Raw genomic sequence first — 21,198 nt, 5'->3', positions numbered from 1 at the left:
ACTAAGTTTATCATAACAGCGTTTTACAAATCTAGCTCCTCTACGCTGCACGCGATCCAATTCGGCAATCAATCCAACTTCATTAGGATCCCACATGAAGTGATTTCAATTTTTCCAGGCTTATTAAAACATAGCAATACGCACCTAGAAACATAATTTTTTCCCTCCTAATTCGCCTCATATTTAATATTTTATCAAACCTTTTTTAAATTGTTCTCCATTAAGGTGATCGTTTGTTATCTCAACGCATATATCAGTTACAACAAACTTGTTACGCAGGTAGTCCTTAACCCCTAACCCTGAATTCCATTTCTCTTAAACCATCGCATCTTTCCCAAACATTCATCGCATTTTCCCAACAGCTTTATAATAAATCCTAATTGTTCATTAGCTTGCCCACATATGCTCCCTATATAAGTAGTACGTTTTTAATCAAGTTTACTTTAAAATTCGGTATTCCTGATGTAGTAACGTTTTTGGAGGGATTTGTCAACTACAACGTGGCCTGTTGGTCTAGGGGTATGATTCTCGCTTTGGGTGCGAGAGGTCCCGGGTTCAAATCCCGGACAGGCCCTTTCTTTTTACCGTCCCCCGTGGCGGCGGGGTAACTTCTCCTCTTCTCCTCGCCTGCCAACTCAGAGATTGCGGGTTCGATTTCCGTCTAGAAAGATTTTTCTGCATCTAGGGATTGGATGTTTTTAATTCTTCCAATTGTTATGTCATTGTTAAAAGTCTGATATAAAGGCCATAATGCTGTTTTCGGATTAATGTGAAATATTATGGATTCCAATAATTTATCATTAAACACTTTGGTATGTTAATTTGCTAAGTGTCGTACTAAGGACACTTGGCAATTAAATAAGAAGCCTAAAGGTATTCCTTTAGCCTTGAGGTATTCCTTTTAGACTTATTATTTCGGACCCCATGTTGCTTGATTAGCATTTAAATTTTAGCATTTACTGCCCTGTGGTCACTTATTCCTTTAATAGTTTCTATAGTTAAAATTTTTTCCGGAATATTCGTTGCAAAAAAATCAAGAATATTATCGTCCCTAGTTGTTGAAGATACATGTCGATTCAATGAGTGCTACGTAAAACAATTCAATACCGATTAACAGATATATTTTCTTTACCCTCCGTTTTAAAACTATATGCGCTCCAGTCAATAGAGGGGACATTGAAATCTCTACCTATTATAACTTTGCGATCATTTTGCTGGGATAAGAATCCTTTGATTTGCTGATCTAATTCTAGTATTGAATTGTCTCTGTCGACTGCCGGTCTGTAAAATGCACATACGTTAATTTTTCTGGATTGTGGACTTTAAATTGAGCACCAAATATTTTCCAAACCATTACCCGGTCAGCCCTGCTGATGCAAGAATTTTAACTCCAATAAAGACACCGCCCTCAGTTCTATTTATTCTGTCATTTCTGTAAATAGATTAGGATTTTGGGAAAATTTCACCGTCGGCAATATCAGTGGATTAACCAGCCATCTGTCCCAATATCTGCGCCTGTGCTTTCAATAAGGTCATGCTATTCTGCGACTTCGTTTTTAAATTTTAAGGAAATTAAGTACCAATAAACAAGATGTTACCTTGACTTTACGGTTTTTTTGTTTTTTAACGAGGATCGTCTTCTTATTAATATTGAATCCCTCATACAATATTCCGTCCGATGCTATCTGATTCGTGTTAAATTAACTATTTCTAGCTCTGAACCTCACTTCATTTAAAGCTACATAATTTGGGAAAGAAGACTTTAGAGACCAACTAATTGACCTACAAGCTGAGCTACACTTTAATCTAAAAAAAAAAAGCTCTGCAGTGCTCGGATATCCTACCCGCTACACAGCTGGCGGCCTCAGGCGTGCAGTGAACACCAGAACGGCTCATGGAGTTCCTACGCGATTGGAACGCCAGCTGAAAGTCGACGAAATAAATTTGAACTATAATACAACTCACTACTGGAGACAGTACCATTTAATGTCACTTTACTGGGTAAAACCGCATTCTTAATCATCTCCGGGAAAACATTGGCTATTTATTGCTTTTTTTATGAATGAATCGAAAGCAAAACTACCAAACAAATGAGAGGGCAAAAGGTTAGGTGCATTAAAATGACCTGACTACTCCTCCCGCATTATAATTCTCATTTTTCTGTAACACTGTAATGTGGTTGAATTAATATTTCACCAACATTTATTTATTATTTACATAGGACAATGCAAGCCACTGCTCGGATGTGTGGCATGGGGTGATTTAACGTCAGACTACCCTTTACCCAAAACTCCTTTCCCTGTTAGCTCGGTCGGACAAAAATTATTTGATTCATATCAGTTAACGTTCGTGGAAAAAATGACATCTTCGATTTATCTGTTCTACACATAATCTCCCTAATTTTATTGACATGATGTCTCCTACAGTTGTACGATGGGTTCAATAATACTAATTCAACATCATGGCTAAAGAGGTACCTCCTTTCAAATCTATGCAAGAGGTTTAATATGTAATTTAACCATCGCTCCGTGAGTTATTTCCAGCCTAGTTCCTCTAATAATTTTGACACGCTACTCAATTTGTCATAAACGTTTTTAAATCTAGCTCCTCTGCGGATCGGCAATTCGGCAATCAATCGAACTCCATGAGGATCTCATATACGAGGGTCATCCGGAAAGTAGTACCCGTTCGTGAAATAAAGGCACAAAAGTAAATATTAACAAACATAAAAAAATTTATTTGAAAGAGGATACTTTAAACTACTTCTCAACATAATCTCCAAGCAAATTAAGGCATTTGTCATAACGTGTGACAAGTTTCTGTATTCCTGCTGCATAGTCCTTCGCCGCCAGCTCATTGAGATACGCGAGGGACCCATCTTGCACAAATTTTTGCATAATGCAGATGGTGTTTAACAATTTCATGAACAATTGTTCGAGAAACATTGGGAAAATGCTCACAGATGTCATCAATTGTGACGCGCCGATCGTTCCTCACGAATTCGTCAACTGAGCTCACCAGTTGGTCTGTAATGACAGACGGTCTCCCCGAACGCTCATCGTCGTGTGTGTTCCCCCTCCCCATGTTGAAGTTGCGACACCACCGCCGAACAGACGACTCGTCCATTACATTGTCTCCATACACCTCCTTTAATTGGCGATGAATATCACATGGGCGAACGTTTCTTGCATTGAGGAATTTAATCACTGCCCTCACTTCACAACTGGCGGCGTTCTCAATTTTTTTAAACATTGTAAACAATCACAGAAACAACACAGGCAATGCTAGCGTCACGCAACTTGGCTCAGAGAAGGCAGACAAGCCACTGAAGCTATCTGACCGCGTCCAGCGGCTACTCGCGTCGTCAGCACTTCATGCGGCACGAACGGGTACTACTTTCCGGATGACCCTCGTATGTACTCTAAATGAGGTCTAACCTAAGAGAAAAATAACATCTCTTTAAACTTTTCTTAAAATTTCCCTAAAACTCTTATAATGAATCCTAATTGTTTGATTGCTTACCCACATACGCTCCCTACACGGATTTTATGTTTCACCAAGAAGAGGTCGTGAGTGATGGTAATGCCCAAGTACGTTTTTAATCGTCTCCACTATTTCGGTATTCCTAAAGCAATAAGTATTTGGGAGGGAATTCAAGGTGTGAACGTGGCCTGTTGGTCTAGGGGTATGATTCTCGCTTTGGGTGCGAGAGGTCCCGGGTTCAAATCCCGGACAGGCCCTTTCTTTTTACAGGCCCCCGTGGCGGTGATGTAACTTAACCTCGCTTGGCAACCCAGGGATCGCGGGTTTGATTTCGTAGTTAAGGTACATTTTGCTACATCTAGGGCTTTTTGATTGATCCCATTGTTATATAATCGTTCGAAGTGCGATGGAAAGGCCAAAATGCTATTTTCGAATTAATGCGAAATATAAAAAAAATTATAAAATTCATCACGAATCACTTTTTCAAGGTTAATTGCCAAGTGTTGCACTGAGGATATATAATGCGTAATAGCATTTAGTTCATCTGCTTAAGTTACTTTTTCTTTAGCATTACGGTTGTCTGTTTCAGCCACTGCGTTACCACTAACGTTGAATAGAAAATTAGAATTAAACTTGAAAAAGTGTGTGGTCATAAATTTTTAGAAAAAAGAGCAATTCCCTTCTGAACGCCTTCTGCATTGGGAACACCGAAATGGAATGTGTAGACTCAATTAAATACTTAGGTGTTAACCCACACCCACGATCTCTCCTGGGTGAAACACATAGGGGGAATATTATGACAAGCTAACAAAAAATCAGGATTTATCAGAAGAGTACTTGGTAAATGTAATGAAAAGATCAAAGAGAATTGCATATGGGATCCTCACAAAGTTGGATTGATTGCCTAATTGCATCGCGTGCAGCGTAGAGGAGCTAGATTTGTAAAACACTGTTTTGTTAAAGTGAGGAGCGTATCCAAAATATTAGAGCAGCTAGGCTGGGAATCACTCACGGAGAGAAGCTTAAATTACAGATTAAATCTCTTGGAAAGAGGTCTCTTTAGCAGTGTTGTTTTAAATGTATTTTATTGGCCCCATTGTACAACTGTTGTAGAGATTATGTCAATAATATGAGAGAGATTAAGAGTAGAAAAGATAGATGTAAGATGTCATTGTTTCCACTAACGTAAGATGTCACTTTTCCACTAAGGGATCATAATAATATTTCGGTTGTGTCACGTTCGGGAAAAATTAAAGTCTGGTGTGTATTGACCCCATGCCACACACCCTAGCGGTGGCTTTCAGGGTACATAAATAAAATTAATAATAAATAAATGAAATAGAATTTAATACGGAGGGTAATTTAATACGGAAACTTGTTTATTGAGGAGAGATGGTAAGCGTGGATTTGGAAGATTTTGAGATCTAGTTTTGGATAAGAAGGGAGAAAGCGAAATGGACTGAAGAGAAAAAACGTGGAATTTCTAGGCATGGTGTAAGAGGGGAAGGAAGGAGGTGGATAGTAGGTATTCGAAGAAGGCAGTGCAAGTCGATGCAGGAGTTACTGAGAGAGACAGCGGGGATGCTGAAGACTGTGATAATGGAGGAGGATGTTGGAAAGCGAATTAAGAGTGAGGAAAAGAATGAGAAATTAGGATGAAATAAATGAATTTAGAAAGCGTACAGAACTAAGAAACGAGTGTGGAGTATAAGGTAATTTGTGGTTTTTGTTTATTTAGGTCTTTGAAGTGAAGATGTATGAATTGCTTTAGAATTTCTTACCTCCACCTCGTAGAAAAATACTTATTAATAACAAAACGCGGAATAGATTAAGGTAAAGACAATATGCATCATTTAAAAGTAATAGCTAAATAGAATTGATCAAAGTTCTCAATGTTCTGTGGTGTAGTGGACATTGGTCCAACTTACAATTATAAAGTCGCGGTTCGATTCCCGGAAAAAGATAATTTTTTTTTCATTACTTTTGATTTTATTTCGAATTATAAATGTGTGTGAAACACGTTCGCTATGCTGTTTTTTTATGCTTTTTATTGGCCAAAGGCTTGCTTGAAGATGAAAATTTCTCAGCATCCAGTGTTACCTCTTAAGATTTTTCTCACGTGTGCTATGTGTTGTAATGAAATCAAATACATACAATCCATAACACATTTCATCTCATCATTGCATTTGATTTGGCCGCAAAGAAATAGAAACGTAAATGTGAAATTTTTTAATACACAAAGAGTTGAAAAAAATACAAAAATCGTAGATTTAATGATGATGCTGAGTAAATATGACGTATATAATTTTCATACTATCATACATCTCTGTTGGACAAAAAAATGTAACTCCTTTTAATTGCAATAAATTAGTAACCATTAGGTACTAATACGTTGCCAATTAGACAAATAGGAAATTACATGGAGAAATCAAGAAATATTGTGATTATTACAATGCCAACAACAAAACAAAATTGCATTTGAATAATTACCGACGATAAATACTAATAACGCTCCGATAGATATCAGTCATCGATTTTTCTCGACGTAATTAAATCAGTTGTAGGTATTTAATTTTTGTGCCGACAAAAAAATTAAGTATTAGGTTATAATCACCATAGCAACGTAATAGCAGAACAAACAATTAAACAAACAATTGAATGTGTTTCACTAATGATTTCAACACTGAAATATTCATAGTGTAAAATTCTTTCGTGGAACTAAACTCTCTCCCACCCTCGTATTTCTATGTGTGTGTGTTTGTGTGTTTGTGTGTGTGTTTGTGTGTGCTTTATGTTGACTCGAGATCATCCCACAACGATGATGATGGCCCTGATTCTCACTTTACGTGGCAATGTTTTCCTCGGCGGACGAAGCTTGGATTAGGAAACCGAAACCATCCACTGTAACTGTCTTTTTGAGCTTGACATTGGCGAATGCGTCCAAGTTGTTGCAGGGGCCGAGAGAGATATGGTGGAATTTGGCGCCAGATCTCGGGAGAGAGGGATGGCTGACGTGTTACGTGGATGTTTGCCAGGGAACGAGACTACGAAAGGAATTGTGACCCTTCTTTGGACCATTGCTTCTATCGTATTTTAAACTCGTGGAATTACGCAAAACTTAACAGAGGCTTTGTTTCAACCCCCCCACCCCTGAGTGTTCTTGGCGGGGGAGGGGGAGAGAGATACTGGTTGGGTTTCCAACATAGTTTTTACTTGAGTGGGGGCACACAGATCCCCATTTGTCCAGGCGGACAACTTCTCAAGGTCGTCCCGTCTCCAAGCCATTATCGGCCAGTTGTTGATCTATTCTGGTCACTCGGAGTGTCCGTTCCAACTGTTGGTGAGATAAATGTGACATATTCTTCTTTTGAAATATAATGTTGTCCAAAGGTTGTATCTTGTTCCAATTCCCCAGTTTCTGCTATCGTGGACTTGATAAATTTGTTTTTTTCCCTCCATTCCATCTCTATATGACTAATTTGACTCGTCTTCTCCAGGTCTCGTAATCCACCTTTCGAGTATTAGTAGTAGTATTTTAGGGGAGGCGACCGACAGCTGAGGTCATTTGCGCCATAGGGGATGGATAGGAAAGGATGAAGGGTGGAGAGAAACCCAGCGTCGGCATTAGCCTACTCTTTACGAAAGGCGCTAAGGGGGTCCGCAGGTTAACGTCCCATCCGACGGACGGCGTACTCACTCAAAGTGCTCTCCCCAAAGCACCTCAAAGTAGGGATCGAGATACCTCTGAAAAATATTCAACACCGCCGGGATTTGTATACATACACACACACACACCCACACTCGAGGGGGTATCATAAGCTTTTAACTTTTTCTTTAAAAAAAAGAGATGAAACTTATTTTTTATTTGTTATTCTTAACACATCTCTGCATAGTTACCATCCAGAGGTGTACATTTCTCCCACTTTCTTGACCTTTCGAAGGAAGGCCATTATTGTCGAACTCAGCAGATGGGGTCGAAAACCATTGTTCCAACTATTAAATGTCTTCATTTATTTTCAAATAACTGCGGAATATTCCTCGATAGTAACTTGAAACAAAACCATCTGCTAATCCCGGTCAAGGCGAATGATTTTTACGCTTTGAAATTTCCGCATCGTAATATACGATATTTTGTCAAATCTCCGACTCCGCAATCGGTTTTTTGAGTTCCGGAAATAAGAAGTCACTTGAAGTTAAATCGGGTGAATAAAGGCGGATGTGGCAAAATTTAAAATCCACGTCATTTTGATTGCAATTCGCGCCGTGATCGTGATTGCTGGTCGCGCCCTGTTTGCAGCTGAGGACTTTTTCCTGTTAAAATTTTTGTCCAGCCTAAAGAAGAGAAACTCTTTCCCTAATTATTTTTTCTAATATTGTGTATGTATATATATATACATATATATATATATATATATGTATATATATATTATTTATATACATATATATTTTTTTACACACACACACACACACACACATATATATATATATATATATATATGTGTGTGTTTGTGTAAAAAAATATATATGTATATAAATAATATGTATATATATACATATATATATATATATATATATATATATATATATATATATATATATATATATATATATATATATATATATACATATATATATATCTAATATTGTGTATATATATATATACACAATATTAGAAAAAATAAATAGGGAAAGAGTTTCTCTTCTTTAGGCTGGACAAAAATTTTACAGGAAAAAGTCCTTCTCAGCTGCAAACAGGGTGCGACCAGCAATCACGATAAATAAATAAATAAATAAATAAATAAATATAAATATATATATATATAGATATATGTATATTTATTTATTTATTTATCGTGATTGCTGGTCGCGCCCTGTTTGCTGCTGAAAAGGACTTTTTTCCTATGAAAGTTGGTCCAGCCTAAAGAAGAGAAACTCTTTCACTAGTTATTTTTTAAAATATATGCTCACTGAAGGTAGCAGACATTCTTAAACTTACTCATTAAAGAATAATACATAGATGCCTCTTTTTTAAGATATGCTTTGGTCGAATTCTTTTTTTAGAGTAGTTGGTGTTTTTCGATACATTAGCAGAATCAATTTTAAAAAGAAAAAGGGGGGTTTCCCTTGCTGTACTTATTTGAATCTTCCATTTCATATTTAACTGAACATGTTTCTTTTACTTACTACAGCGGAAAGTTCCGTACGCCTTAACGAAACCTTTTTCCGCAGATAAATTTAGAAAAGTAATAGTTTTGTATACTTTACTCATCCTCCCTCCCTAGCACCAATAAGTACACTAATGGGCGCTCTTTTTCCCCAAACAATTCCTGCCCCCTTCCCAATCGGTTTCACCTTTGGCATCTTAGACGAGTTGGTTGACTAAACTTCGCCCTCTGAAGAAAACAGTCCAATGTTGAACGGGGGAGCAGGCCATTATCAGGCGGGACTTAGCTCGCGGCAAATTCACAGCAACACTCATTGTAAGATGGAGTTTGGTTTCTCATAGCCTTGTTACTCGCTAGTACCTTCATTTGACTGAAATAGGAACCTTTATATTGGGTACGCTCTTAGTTCTGAGTCACAGATGAACCATTTCATATTAACAATCCAGCTCTTCTTTCGATTTCCTAAACTTTGCGCTCTGCGATAGCCTTTTGTTTTGTGACATCGTTGCGTTGTCATAGCGCTACCCTCAGCATTCTTTCTCAGGTCCACCATAAAATATTATTTGTTTTTAGTGTTGTTGTATAGACACTCTCGATTCTTATTTTCCTCTATAAATATTCGTGAAGCTTCTCTCGTGTTGGAGCACGTTTCAAAAGGCGATATGTAGAAAAACGACTTCCTAATAAAAATGTCGTCGGTTTTCGACGCAGCAACAATCGACAGTTTCATGAAACCGGCGTCCCAGCTCATTAGTGATTGGTAGTTGGATTCAACAATCGGAAACGGAGAACATATAAGCAACGTGCCTTATTCACTTTTCAAGAGTGAAAATAGATTTCGAACTCATCAAATTCCATTCCCCAAGATTTAAACGTTAAATATTTAAATTGTCCCGAGTTCCAAAGTACTGAAACATTGGTATGCATGGCACACAAAACAGTCTTTGGGGAATATAGACGACCCGGAGATAGATATAACTGGAGCGATAAGGTGGTCGGGGCGAGGAAAGATAAGGGAATGACCGTCCCATATAACCCCTCGAGTGTGACGGCACCAGTGTCTTGCCTACTTGAAGGGAAAGTGGGAGGGGGGGAGGTAAGGGGAGTGGGGAGGAGGACATTATATTTCCCAGGCGGGAAACTTGAACCACGCGTTCGGGTACCTCATTCGTATGGGGTCGATGGCACGTGAACCGATAATTCTTAACTCTCTCCTAGCTGAAGTCGTCAGCGGGGCGAAGATTAATGAGAAAAGAGGGAATGAGGACAACAGTAAGGACCGAGGTTCAATCCACGGCTAATCCGTGGAATTTCAAAAACTTTCAGATTGATGCGTTTTGGACGCAATAATACCGAGCGAAAAACAGAATATGGCCGTCTGGGACCAATCATGCATTGTTTTATTTGTCTCTTTATCCTGGGATATTTTTGTATTGGTACGATCCATATTATAAGAAAATGGGGCACGTTTTGGCGAGCGTATTTTGGCTCACTTTTTTTAAACAAATCGTATGAATTTCGAAAGCGTGACCCCACTGTACGTACAACCTATCCATTCATTATATTCAGCATGGCGACCTATGCACGTTTTACCTCATTTTAGCTTACTAACTAGTAATATTATTATTTGGCAGCCTACCGTTCACAGTAAAGTTATTGGATGGACACACACTCTTATATTTTCTAGCCTTGGCTTACAATACGGTTACAAACCCGTAAAAAATCTTACACCCAACACTACGCTTCAATTCCTCACACAGTACTGTGCTAAATACTCCGCAGAAAATTACCGTTTCGTAATGACTTTTTCGTATCTCGGAAGTGTTTTGGCTCAACAGGGTCAAAGTAGTAGGGACGTAAGGAGAAGAATTGCGCTAGGCAAAGAGGCTTTCACAAGGAGGAGGGAGTTGATGAAAAGGACGTTGAGTAAGGATATTAAGAAAAGACTCATAAAAACTTTGATATGGAGCGTAGCTATGTACGGTGCGGAAACATGGTCATAGAAGCAGGAGGATAGATGTAGATTGGAGGCTTTTGAAATGTGGTTGTGGAGAAGAATGGAGAAGGTGGAATGGACAGAGAAGAAAACAAATGAGGGGTATGGTGGGTGAAGACAGGGGTTCGTTGGGAGAAATCCTATGGAGGCAGGAAAAGTGGATGAAGGGGGTACTGACTGGCAGTGGGATGTTGAAGACTGTGATAGAGGGGAGAATGTTAGGCAAACGAGGAAAGGGAAGGAACAGGATAGGGATGTTGAACACACAAAATATTTATTTAGTAGCTGTGTCCATCCAAAAACATACCTTAACTGGTAGACTACCTTAAAAAAATGACTTTTTCAGTTTGTTATTTCTATCTATCTGTCTACATGGGACCCTGAAAGCCACCGCTAGGGGCTAAGGACTATTTGGGACAGTGAAGACACATAACGCCACACCGCTTATAAACCCGTTTTATAAGTGTTATTGTGTCCCAATATCATGATAATTTCACCATGATAAATTTAAATACGGTGTGCAAAGGTAAGAATTTTTCGGTGAAAATTCGAACTAGGAAGAAAAAGTGTGCGGAGGAAATATTTTAAGTTGATGGTATGCTTGAAGACCGTAGGAAGAGCGTTGGATAGGCAGTGATAGAGGAAGGATTAGGATAAAAGATTCATTTTCAAATATTATCTCGAGCAAAATATGTCTAAAGAAGGATATATTTTTCCCATTTGTTTTATTTTGCGTGAAAAATAGGTTTATATAGGTTTGATTAAGGAGAGGAGCATTAAATGGCCTTATTGTCGGCCGTCACTATTGGGTCAATCTGATTTTGAAATTCTGAAATTTTTATTTTCATTATTTAGAATAACTCTTAGATAAGTAAACTATTTGACTTATCGTAGTTTAAATTCATAGTTTTCAATTATTATGACTTGCGCGGCCCTTCTGTTCGATGTGGTTGACATTTCCATATGTTCAATTTTTTCTACAGTGACTTTTGATAAAACATTGTTTCACCAATTTCTCACGAGGCGCGTGAAAATTTCCATGAATTCTTTCGTATTTCCTGCTTTCAGAATTACTGTATAACACCTGCATACGCAAACCCTAGTTTCGATTAATAAAAGATTATCGTGCCCAGTTTCAATTCTTACGTTTCTTTGTGCAAAGCAAAGTTGAATCATTCAGTGGAGAGTGAATAACCCCCTGTCTTACTCCAGAAGTCATTTTGATGGCGAAACCTAACTCTACTCCCAATAAAATATATTGAAATTCTAACATTACCATTTTAATCAGCCTAATCCGTTTTCCTGGAATACTGAAATCTCTCAGTGCATCATGGATCATCTCTTATTTGTTCGCACTCACCAAATGCTTTGTCTCTCAAAAAAAATTTTCCATAAGAACCCATAGAAAACTGTTAATTTTTAGTGGCAAGTAATTAAAAAAACAACGAACATTTCAAGGGGTTTTATTTCAGTAGGACTTTTTTTTCCCGGATAGACGGACGGACGGGCGGCGATTTCTCCGTCGGGTTTCGATGGAAGGGATTCTCAGGAAAGGCTGGAAGTCGGGAAACTTGGCTCCCAGCCTTTGTAGAGTGCGGATCGTTCGTTTGCGAAACCTCTATAACGTGACTTCGTTACGCTACGAGTGAGAATCGAAATATTTGTCACAATACCCCTCCAGATTTACTCCTCGACCTCATGCTGAAAGGATGTCAATACGGCTCGGTGGAAGCGTTAGAACAAGCCGTCATGAGGGAGCTTAGAAACATTCCGGGCGCCGGCTTCCAGAAGGCGTACGAGGAGTGGAAAGCCTGCTTGCTGGAAGTGGTGTGTGGACGCAAAACGGTGCTCCTTCAAAGACTTTTGACCGAATGAACCAATTCTGGCAATACATTTTTTTATCGACTCAGTCCTACTACTTTTGGGACAGACCTTGCACAATAAGCATGGGTTTATGACTACCTGCGTAACAAGTTTGTTGAAACTGATATATGCGTTGAGATAACAAACAATCATCTTAATGGATAAAAATTTAAAAAAAAGGTTTGATAAAATATTAAATACGAGGCTTATGAGGAGGAAAAAAAATATGTTTCTATGTTCGTATTGCAATGTTTTAATAATCCTGGAAAAAATGAAATCACCAATGTTGAAGATATCCCGTGACACATGGAATCAAATCGTGATTTAAATCTTTCCACGGTCGTCTCCAGCTGCTGTTTCCCTATAAATTAAACCAATCGTGAGCAGGTTAGAGAACTGTCAAAAGGAAACAAATGTTTTTCTTATGTATCCATTAGGGGTTGCTAGGCACTCAAGATGGCCGAAAATCCTTTCATGTGAATATTTCGTTAGTACTCGTATTAAAACAATCTGAAAGAATTTTAAAATATTTTTTTTAAATTTTTAATCTTCGCCAAACAGGTCATGTTCGTTATTCGAAACTGCGCGACATGATTCCGTGTCATTAAACCACGTGACGATTTTGACATCAGCACATTCCGCTCCCAGGCTGGTGTTTTTCGACGATGTCTACTTATTTCTTTGTTTTTTCTTCAGATGAGTGGCCTGACTACCATTTCAAATTTATTTTTCAGAAAAAGAAAATCTATGGTTACGCTTCTGCGAAGAAGAATGAATAATATCGATTTCGGCTGTCCATCACACAACTCGATTTTCGCTAATGCCCACCGCTACAACCGCGGCTGGTAACTCGACACGTCTCCAAAAGAGCCCTCTGCATTCTTTGTGGTCGCTTCTCAATATGGAGGCCTTAAAAGACCTTTAAGACACCGGAGCGAAACGACGATAGACGTTTTATTGCCTTGGGTCGCAGGGATATTTTCAAGGTCTACTCTGCAGGAATGTTGGCCGGCATTTTAAAATGCTGGCCAACAAAAGATACGAGATTGAAGGCCTCCAACTTCTTAATTCTAATGAGCCAGATTTACTACCGCAGAAATATAGTATATGTCGATGATTCTCCTAAGTTAGCCTACGAACCCTTTAGGATGCCATGTGGGAACGTGTAGAAAGGTATTCTTTTAGGTCACATGGTCCACACAATCCTGCATCTAATTGTCCCGCCTTCTTCACATCTCTCCAATTAAACCTCTCAGACAAATCACCACCAGTTTCTTCCAATGACCTTTCCTGCTTGACTTATTCGTTTGTATTCCTTCATTTCCGTTGTATTTATTCTTCTCCGCACTCCAATCACCTAAATCCATACAGTTGCATGAATTACGAATGAAAATATGTGATTCTAGCTACTCTTCCTCGCCGTAATCTACGAAATATGACGAAAATATTGAGAAAATGTTAAATATTGGGTTTTGTTTAAGTATTGGGCCTATTATCGTTGCGAAAAATAGTAACCTTGGCAACCGGAAATCCCGAGTCAGTTAGTAAACAAACCCGATTTTCGCAAAAAAAGACAAATGGTAACTTTATTGGGACAAAATATAAAAATGAATAAAGAGAGTAATATATAAGTGAATATGCAACAATGTTAAATTAAACTTACCATCAAAGATGAGCTGAAAAGCCTCAAAGGTATTACGGTATCATTCAAAAATACGCCAGTGGAATTTCACATAGCGACGGTCATCCAAACAACAAACGAAAATCGTTTTCAATGCGAAATCAGTATATTTGCATACCGTGGTGACAATATTTTGTTTATTGAAAGAGCTTTTACCAATGAAATATTTATAAAATATTTTTTCTTTATTAATCAGTAAGTGACTGCTTGTCGCAAAGAATGTCGGAAGATGGAATATAGTAATATCTTGATTTTAAAATCTTCCAAACAAAAATACTTAAGAAGACGATTTTTTAGCGTATACATTTTCGTGTGCCAAAGCTGCAAAGGAGTCGAATGTCATTTCCCCACGCATGCCAAATAATTAGTAGCTTAATTTAGCTATGCTAACGCAATGAAGACAATCCCCGAAGCAATTACATTAAAATATCTTTTCCTCGCAGGAGGGAATGTTTTTTTTTTTAACTGCCATCCAATATGATAGTACATACGTTGTTACGACTCACGTTGTGCCGAACGACCTTCATTAATGGCTGCGAAAAGTTGTCTCCTGGAACATATATACTCATTACACTGTACTTATTTTTTTGAAAAAAACTGTGGTTGTTTAACACAAATAATGATAGCGCTGATAAATATGTGTGAGGGAGATATGGTGGAGGTTAATGTCTGACAGATTTTTCCAAAATTCTCCTTCCTGATTTGAGAATGGTTTTAGGACTATTTATTTGCTCCCGGAATGTCATCAGATTCACGTTAGAGTTGCTCCATCTTGTCGTTCGACGTAGGTTTACTAATAGACACTCCAATAGAAGAATTAACAATGAGGTGCTGCTCCACGGGTTAATATAATTGATGGTCTCTTGTCTCGTCTTACATCGTAGTACTGTCGTTGCGAACTATCTTTTGTGCGATAAAAAATTAAAACCATTTTACAAGTTCGCCATGAGCGATCGAAACCTTCGTGCTGATTAAATATTTTGCGGTATTAATGAATATTCGATTGAAGGCATCTAAATTTCGAATTTGGCAGTTCATCGCGGGAAAATGCACCGACGATGAAAATGGATGGCTGGAATATTTGTTTAATTTGGTAACTTCCTAACATAAACAAAACACGTTTACTTGAATCACACACGTGACGATGTTTTCAATCTATTCAAAGAATGAAGTAGCAATATTTTCTGCTACATAAAAGAGTTATCGTACGACCGGGTTTCGATGAATCACATCATCTTCCGGTCGTACAATAAATCTTATCAAGTGGAAAATTGCTACTATCCGATCTTTTTTTTAAATTTAAGTACCTCTAGGGTGTGTGGCAGGGGGTGAGAATACACACTAGAATAATTTTACCCGAGCATGACCCTACTGCGGTCGGATAGTGTTATTATGATCCCTTATCGTTCGTGGAAAAAATGATATCTTAAATCTATCTCTTCTACGCTTTATATCTCGAATTTTGCTAATATTTCTCTCCTACCATAGTACGATGTGGCTCATAATACATTTTAAACATAACTGCTAAAGAGACGTCCTTCCAAGAGCTTCAAACTGTAATTTAACCTTCGCTCCGTGAGTGATTCCCAGCCTAGCTGCTCTAATATTTTGGATACGCTACTAAGTTTATCATAACAACGCTTTACAAATCTAGCTTCTCTAAGCTGCACGCGATCCAATTCGGCAATTTATCCAACTTCGTGTGGATCCCATTTACCCGCTGCATATTCTAGATGAGGGCTGTAATTCTAGATGAAGCCCATTCTTAATTATTTTCGAATTCCACCAAATCACGCCTTTGATGTTGGTGATTACTGCTTTTCCCGCAACATACATTTAGGCAGCACGCGTATTTTAACTATTAATTATTATAAATTTGCCGCAAGCGATTAATAATCTCGTGAAGATCAAACATTTTGAGATAATAATAATCGAATGAAGGCATTTCGAGCATAATAATATCCGATTGAAAGCAGAATTTTGCTTTCACGTGCATTCATTCAATTTAGGAAAAAGACGCTGGCGGCAACAATAGATACCCAGACGATTTGTTTATTTTGGTAACGTCCTAACTTAAACAAGCCACAGCGATATTCACAGCGAAATAAAATTCGCCATTTGAGGAGACCCGCTTCGCAGAATACATAATATGCAAGTACATCTGGAATACGATAATAAACTGAGCGTGCGACTGAAGAAAATTGAAAGGACACTCTGCAACTGTAGAATATCTAATGGATATGTACTTTCAAGGAAGGACATCGGTCAAGCGACTGACTTTCGCATTCGTGCTACCGAGGGTCCTGAAATACCTCTAACGGATTATCGAACGAGACGGAAGATTTTTTTGGGGGCTGCATTTGAAAAGGAGTTCACGAATCGTAATATTGCTCTCATGAGGAATAGTTTAATGGGACTGAAGCTCCAGTTGGAGGAAGTGAAATCAAAATATCAAGGTCTATCGAAGCGAGTGAACAACATTGAACAGCTCAGAGATCCCGCGCTGGAAGTAGGTTGCCCATCAAGAAAGATATCGTCGAGTGGAACTGCTGGTTTGTCTGTGTTGACCAATGTTGACCGTCCAGTAGGAGAAGAGGCGACCAAGAACTCTTGCATTGACACGAACCCTCGCGCCCTTGAAGCCAGTTCCAGGGATGACAACAGCAGCGAGATGTATATGTATGTTGGTGTTCCGCCTGGGAATGTTGTAGGTTGTGATAGAGAGGTAAACGTTTCCAGAGGAGATGACGACAGTCAGGGTCATCCAGAGTCTGGTGACTTTAAAGTGTCGGAATCAGTTAGTCCTGACAATAGCTGTGGCGGCCAGTTTGGTATTAGTTCCGTTTCTTCCTCCGTGTCAACGCACGGCCCTGTGACTTATCAGTGACGTTGATACTTTGCTGAGTGGAATCAGTTCCCTCTTGATAAAATGTTACCTGCTTTAAACCTTATCTGCTTGAATTACAAATTAACAACAAAGTAATCGAGTAGTTCAGAAAGGTCATTGTTACATTACAAGTAGCCACAAGTAAGTTCTAACCATTAATAATTTCATTGATCTTTTTTCAATCAAATTTCAGAAAATGTTAATTAGATTTCATAATATTATGATATTTTAGCTTTTATTTTTGTACCACTTGATTGTGAAAAATCAGTCATGATTGCTATTCATCATCACTAAATGCCGAATATGGATAGTATTTTTAAAAATTATGAATCAGTTATAGTTGGTAGTTATTCGTATTTATTGTGGTTAATTGATATTTGGTAGTTATTTCACTCACACCTATGGTGGAGGATATTTGATGTGCTAAAATATATTTTATGTATCTTTCCTCAAAATTTGTACTAAATTTGTGATTTGTATTCCTCCAATAAATTACTTAAGATGAAATAGAGAAGAAAAATTGGATTTTTCAAGAACCATACACCGTCATCATTTCAACAGCTGCGTATCGTCACGTGTACTCTACGGCCATTGTGAAATACTTCTTGAATTTAGATTTTGGTACTTAACCGATTCAACTCCGAAACATGATTTCAAAATCAATTTCAAGATCCGTTTATCGTAAATAATATAAGGTTCGCCACAAATCATATGGAATTCCTAAAAGAGTAAAAATTTTCGCGATTATACTTACTCGTTGGAAGACATTTAAACTTCAAGCTTACCATTTAATAGCTGGATATCTGTAGTAATTGATAAAATATTAGTTTATTTTCTGGGGGTGTCGAAGTATCAAAAAATTATGCAAAAAATGACAAACAGAACCATCACGCGTAAGCATTCCAACAGTTGCGCATCGCTGCGCGTGTTATCCTGACGAGGTGTGATGAGTTCCGTCCAATAGCATTTTGTACGTATATCCAGAAAATTTTTTGTTGGTGTTCTGGATGAGAACTTTGATGAAAGATTAGCCATCCAAGAAGATTCAAATTGAAGAGTGGTGTCATTGTCATATGTTAATCATTGTCATGTCGTCACTTATGTGAAAGTTTCTAAAAACAAGATATTTTCAAGGAAATTTGGAGACATATTTGTACGTGAGAAAGAGACTTTAATATAGTGATCACCAGTGTTGTCTCCACCTTCGCTCACATTAAGAGATATTCTTTCATATTGTCAAGCGTTTTATGAGGTGAGCTCATGTTCTAAGGCACCAATTTTTCCTCGCGCCCTGGAGAAGATTGAAAATTGAAGTTGAGCTCAAAATATGCAAGCGTTCTTTGTAAATACAAGATGTAGATGGCTGCACCATACAATACACAGGACTTGTAAAGCTTCCGCTAAAGTGAGAAGTGTCTTCAACGCTTAAAAAAATGCGTCGTTCAGTGTACAAGAACAGCGTGTAAATAATCCATTTTCTCCTCCTGCCTGGCTTTGACGCACCCAAATGTGGAAAAAACGTCGTCAATTGAGTGAAAAAATTACCTATGGGGGATGGTATTATTGATGTTTGTATAAATTGGGTGTTCCCTTGTTCGTGACAGTTCATGGAAAGCCGAGCGTGTTAAGCGAGACCATAAACACAAGAAGCCTCGGCCCCACGGACCAGCAGGTTTATCCATTGGGCAAAATTGGTACCAATACTAATGAAGCATTTCGCCGAACATCAGATTATGAGGTCGAGATTTGCTAAATACGTATGTTAATGTCCCGAGTGAGATTTTGTACGGAAGTTCCAAATTTTCATTCATCCCATTTATTTCCAGGAATGCTACAAAATTTATTATTCTTGTCATTAATTCAACCGGAAGAAACTGTAAACGAATAATATAATTTTCATCTGGATGCCTGTAATTTTCTCTGACCTATTTTCGTTATTTCTCCCGAAAAATCTAAACCCTGCACAACCGAGCAGAATACTTGGAATTAACCTATTTTTTATTTGAATTTTTAATTACCGAACGGACGGAGAAAATTTTCGTGTGTGAAATTCAGCTTTTTTTTACGATATTTTCCTTTTGAATTGAAATTATCATTAAAGTAACTTTTCATTCAGTAAATTGCCATCGTATAAGTCGAGCAGAATTTTCCTTAGGCTTAGAACATCCTGAAAAATATGAGTTATAAAATTATAATTCGTCTTTATTAGGCCAAGTTTGAACTTATCCGAATATGTTGTTAGGTTTTTCATAATAATAAATCTAGATCCCTTTCATATGATTTTTAAATATTGATTTTCCGTCATATAGATAGTGATGACTCCTATTTGATATGTATGTCAATGCGCGGAAATTACAGTTGCAGTGAGAGGATTTAGGAATTTAACCCGTTAAAGAAGCATAAGACATTCGTGGATAAAAAAAATAAGTATACAAAACCGCACGACTGTGGAATGGGCGTTGTGTAAACACTAGTGGTACTATGAGAAACCATACAACTGCCAGAAGGGAAGCGCTTATCAGGTTCCATCGGAGAGGATTCGCTTCCATAGCGAAGAGCGCCTGAAAATAGACTATTTCCTAGCTAGCGAAACCATCTAACCCCTAGGCCCTTGTGTTGAAATTTTCCACATAGAGTCGCAACACATAAAGAGAATATTTCATTGGGTGTTTAATAAATAAGGCCGTAATGGCCGTAAATATTCCCAAGAATTTACAATGCATATTAAAATTGAATTCGGCTGTGCGAGAGAAATCCTAGTGAGACTAATTGCTAAATTTAATTATTTTAACGTAAAATTATATTCTATATTAGAGTAAATATTTCATCATAATAAATAAATTATCATTTTGTCAACGGTCCCCAACATTTTATTAATAAAAAGCAATCCATCCCGACCAAGTGAGTGAAGTTAGACCTGTGAAACTAGACTTCATTCTATTTTTCAGTATTGAAACTTAAAAGGCTCAATGGAAAATCCATTGTGACAGTTTTTCTTGAATAAAAAAAAGGAAACCCAGTGAAAGAAATTTCACCGCATTCAAATGGTATTTTGTCCCCTTTCAACGGTTTGGAAATTGATAAAAAATAACTCATTTAATAAGTGGCAGAAAATCAGTCCGTAAATTGGCATCTACTGCTGATGAAATTTGTCTTCCGTATTTATTTACTACAGTATTATCATTATTTAGTAGTTGACCATTTAAGGAAGTTTTTGGTTGGAAGCAGACTTTCTTATTCTCGCTCAGCAAGGCGTAACCTGATAACACACACTAAAATAAATTCTTTTTCAAATTCGGAATAACTGCTTCTCATATTTCCGTCCAAAATCCTAATCCTATTCCTGCACCTTCCTCGTATTCTCAACATTCTCCTCTCTATTATAGTCTTCAGCTTCCTATTACCAATGAAAACCCTCTGCATCCACTTTTCCTGCCTCCATAGGATTTCTCCCTGCAAATTCTTCTCTTCGCCCACCATACCAAATACTTCCTCATCTGTTTTCTTCTCTATCCATTTCACCTTTTCCATTCTTCTCCACACCCACATTTCAAAATCCTCCAGCCTACGTCTCTCTTCGTGCTTCAATGATCAATTTCCACACCGTACATAGCTACGCTCCATATCAAAGTTTTTACGAGTCTTTTCTTAATATCCTTACTCAACGTCCCTGTCATCAAATCCCTCCTCCTTGCGAACGCCTCTTTGCCTAGCGCATTCTTCTCCTCGCGTACCTCTCCCCTAGCACCTTAGCCATTTTGGTCCAAATACTTCCGAGATACGTAAACTGTTCCACCTGCTCCAGTTTCAGCCCTCCATATTTAAATATAAATCTCAGCCTTTCTCTTCTGGAAAATCGCATAATCTTTTTAGTTTGTATTGATTCTCATCCCATATCGATCGCACTGAATTTCCTATGCACTCATAAATGCTTGCAACCCCATGGCTAACTATCAAATTAAAGCTTGGTCATCCGATAACCAAACTTTCATTCCTATTTCAGGGTCTTACCACTAGGGCCTCTTTAACTATTTACTCTACATAAGCGTTGAAAAGTAATTATGATAATGGACACTCCTGCCTTACCCCTCTTCCTAATACTGGCAGCAATCCCGACTCTTCA

General features: G+C 37.9%; 2 non-coding genes across 2 annotated transcripts; both read left to right on the top strand.

The window, feature by feature from the left end:
- Positions 1–502: 502 nt before the first annotated feature.
- On the top strand, positions 503–574 carry TRNAP-UGG (transfer RNA proline (anticodon UGG)). Its single transcript has one exon. It is a non-coding gene; the product is annotated as a tRNA-Pro (tRNA).
- Positions 575–3,668: 3,094 nt separating this feature from the next.
- On the top strand, positions 3,669–3,740 carry TRNAP-UGG (transfer RNA proline (anticodon UGG)). The gene has a single exon. It is a non-coding gene; the product is annotated as a tRNA-Pro (tRNA).
- The last annotated feature ends 17,458 nt before the right edge of the window (positions 3,741–21,198 follow it).

Source organism: Hetaerina americana, unplaced genomic scaffold, assembly GCF_022747635.1.
Source record: "Hetaerina americana unplaced genomic scaffold, ioHetAmer1.1.p SCAF_1, whole genome shotgun sequence".
Classification (NCBI taxonomy): Eukaryota; Metazoa; Arthropoda; class Insecta; order Odonata; family Calopterygidae; genus Hetaerina; species Hetaerina americana.
The sequence above is the reverse complement of the archived record's forward strand: the minus strand, read 5'-3'. Positions and strand labels throughout refer to the sequence as shown.